The following is a 3,883-nucleotide window of genomic DNA, read 5'->3' on the forward strand; positions in this document are numbered from 1 at the left end:
GATAATTCAAAAAGATCACATCCTCGTCAAGGTCTCTCATCTAAACACTATAAATAGGGGTCCCTCGAAGTCATTTCATTCATTCAGAAGTATTCAAAGATTGAGACCATTTTGGAGATCGAGAAGAGTAAAAGATTTATGAAGTGAAGATATCAAACGGCAACAAAGTTCGTGATCAAGATATCAAGGGGCAGAGAAGTTCATGACCAAGATATCAAGTTTAGTTTGTGAATAAAATGTCAAGTTCGGGGGCACTCATAGAAGGAAGAAAATTATGATCCAATTACGTGCCTCCATGTAAACTCGATGATGTCATGACTATGTAATTAGTTATAAAATAATTAATTTATTGGTTGGATTATTTCAAAGACACATAGTTGAACTAATTCACCTATGTTTCATATATTTATCCCTGGAGAAAATTTGAAGATAATATTTAAATTGGACCAATCAAAATTTAATTATTGGTTATCTAATTTGTCTTTAAATAAATCAAGGTAATTTGAAGATAATATTCATATTATTGACCAATCAAAATTTAATTGTTGATCATCTAATTTATATATAATAATGATAATTAGAGATAAAAATCAAATTTAATTATTTAATTCATGTTAAATTTGACCAATCAAAATTCAAGAACTCAAAGTCCGGCCAATCAAAAGACTTTAATGAGTCATCATAATTTACCTCTAATTAAATTAAGATAATTTAGAGATAATTCAATGAGGCCACATCCTCATCAAGGTCTCTCATCTAACACTCTAAATAGGGGGCCCCTCGAAGCCATTTGATTCATTCAGAAGCATTTGAAGATTGAGAGCATTCGGAGATTGAGAAGGGTAAAAGATTTCTAAAGTGAATATATCAAGAGATATCGAAGTTTGTGATCAAGATAACTAGCAGCAAATAAGTTCGTGATAAAGATATCAAGCGGTAACGAAGTTCATGATCAAGATATCAAGTGACAGCGTAGTTTGTGATCAAGATTAAGTCGTCAAAACCCTTGAAGACGAAGATCAAACGACGTTCGTGATTAAGTCTAAGTTTAAGTTTTGACTTTTGAAGACAAAATGAAGAAATTAATCAAAGAAATTTTAGAAATTATATCACATAAAATATTTATATTTGTTTCATAATTTTTCAAATCAAGGAATTTTGGCAAGAAATTCGTGTGTACAAGGTATATACAAATTGTGCAATGTGATTGTTGCTTTGAGTGCATCTTTGAGTGAGACAAACTCTAGTGCCAAAGGTGATTTCAAATGATTAACTTATACATGAATTAAGCATTAAAAGTATGTATAAATTAATAAATTATCAATTAAATAATATCTTAATTAATTAATAAATTTTTAGAATCCCAAAGATATTAATTTATTAAAATTTAACTATATCTCAAGTTTTAATAGTTAAAATATTCATTTGACTTTTCAATTATGATTTTTTTTTTGAAAATCAAGATAATTATATAATGATCATGTAAAGGGAGGAGTAGTGGGTAACAAAAAATTACCACTAAGCTCATCTGAATGCACAAAACATCCCAGCTCAATATTACAGCAGGCCAGAAGAAAGTGAAAAGCTCTATACAACAACAACAGCCACATAGATCTGAAACCATAAACACAACAAACTACCGTACAACCATGTCAAGAAAGTAAAACCAGGCCAAAAAGTGAAAGGAGCAAGTGACCACAGTAGGAACATGAACAAAAGGAAAGCAGAGGAAACCTCAATCATTCTCATATATCCAGAGAAGTGCTTGTGAATGGGACACACCTTCTTTGGCGAGATTGTCAACTTTATCATTTTCTGATCAAGAAATATGTTTAATGTCCCAACTTCCAACTGTACTAAGAATCTTGAGTGTTTGAATTAACAATGGCCTCAGCTTCCATGGGACTTTAGAGGGTTTTCTAATCCAGCAAACTACATTTTTTTCGTCTAACTCATTCAGGAGGGGATGGGAAGAACACCATTTAGACGCTGCATAAATCAATGCTGCCTCTTTAATTGCAAGAAGTTCAATTCTACTGACATTCGTGACCCCAACAGGTCTAGAGAGGATGATAAGATTGTCCCATTATCATTGCGCAAGATTCCCCCGATGCTGGAGTCACCGAGACCGCCTTGCGAGGCTCAATCAGTATTAAACTTAAGGGCCCCAAGATGTGGCCTAGTCCATGTTTCAGTACAATTAACATTCCTGGTTTCGCTAGGAGCACATCCAGAATTAGGAAATCTCTCCAAGTAGGCAATAGAAAGGTTGATAAGGCCATTTGCATTAGACCACCAAGCAACCCCTAATGTGACCAACTGAAAAACAAGATTACCATCCCATTCCTTCCCCCTAAAGACCACATCATTTGTAGCAATCCATATAGTCCAGGTGCTGGCGTACCAGCCCATATTCCAAATGACACCATTTTTAAGGTTGCTAGAAATTTCAAACCAGCTAATAAAACAGTCAAGGGACCGGAATAGAATGTGAAACCCAATCAACACCCCACAAAAAACACCATAGTTGTCAGATTAACCAAGCATTATCACAAGTGAAGAATAAGTGTTTGCACCGTTTCAATTATGATCTTAAAAACTTGTTTTACTTCTTTGCCAATAAAACATACTTAAAAAAGATTTGGCTTGAATGTTTAAAAGATATTGTGCTAAAAAAAAGACTTAAAAAGTTAAAAGAGCAGAAATCACAATGACTCAAAATGATTTGTACTGTGTTTTCTTCAAAAGTTTTCACTTTTACGTGGAAAAATAAGCTACTTAAAATATTGTAGTTGAAAAGAGACACTAACAAGATGGTGTTAACTATGATCTGATGCAGGAGCAAAGCATTGCAAAATCAAGTTCTGACTAATTTTTCCCTCAGCTGGTATCCTAAAGTATGCTTCAACAGTAATTTCAAACAGCAGATTCCCTTTTGGAACAGCCAAAAGAAGAAAAAAATAGAATACCAGTCATGGAACATTAAGAAGCTGTGTATTTACTAGTTCATATTTTGTTCTTGAAAAGAACGGTTGAAGTTGCACTCCCACCCCGAAAAAAAAATGGCTTCTCTAACATAGAAAATTGTGAAAAATAACCCTTATTGATAAGGCCATTTCAAAAATAACCATCAATATAAATTTAACTGTTTCTAGTCATATTAGCTATAACTTAACAAAAGTACCCTTAAAACAGCTTCAAATAAATTAAATCATTCATCACAATTTCTTCTTATTTGTGCTTCCGATTTCTCTCTCTCACTATCTAGTTTTCTTTAATTTTATCGATTTTTCTCTTTGACGTTTGTCTGCTATGCTCTCAATTTATCTCCCTTGCACATTCAGATTTCTCTCTTTTATGCTTTCAAGACACCAAGTGATGGTTTTGATGTGCTTAGAGTAGGTGGCTATTTGAAAATTTTGATTTTTAAGTATTTTGGATAAACCAAAAATGATAGAAATGATCACAGATGTTTGAAATAGTTTTTAATTGGATCAATTCGAGACCTAGACACCAACTCAAGAATTTGAAATTTAAAAACCTAGGTTTTCAAAAAAAAAAAATTCAATTTTTAGTCAAAATAGGTGTTTTAGATAAAAAAAATTTATATTTTAATTTATGAAAACATGTTAGAAACACTTTAATTGTGCCAAATTACTAAAAAAAAACAAAAAGAAATGAAAATTGTTGAGAGGATTTGAAATTTTGGTTTATAAATAATAACAACATTTTAGGGATTAAAGTATAACAACAATATTTTTTCAACATGGCGCGTAATAACATCTTTTTTAAGATAAGGTATAACATGTTTTTGTACATGACGTATAACAATAATATTTTTTTCAACATGGCTTGCAATAATCTTTTTTTAACCATGGTATGT

This window comes from Theobroma umbraticum, unplaced genomic scaffold, assembly GCF_002168275.2.
Source record: "Theobroma umbraticum cultivar Fairchild unplaced genomic scaffold, ASM216827v3 scaffold_67.0, whole genome shotgun sequence".
Lineage (NCBI taxonomy): Eukaryota > Viridiplantae > Streptophyta > Magnoliopsida > Malvales > Malvaceae > Theobroma > Theobroma umbraticum.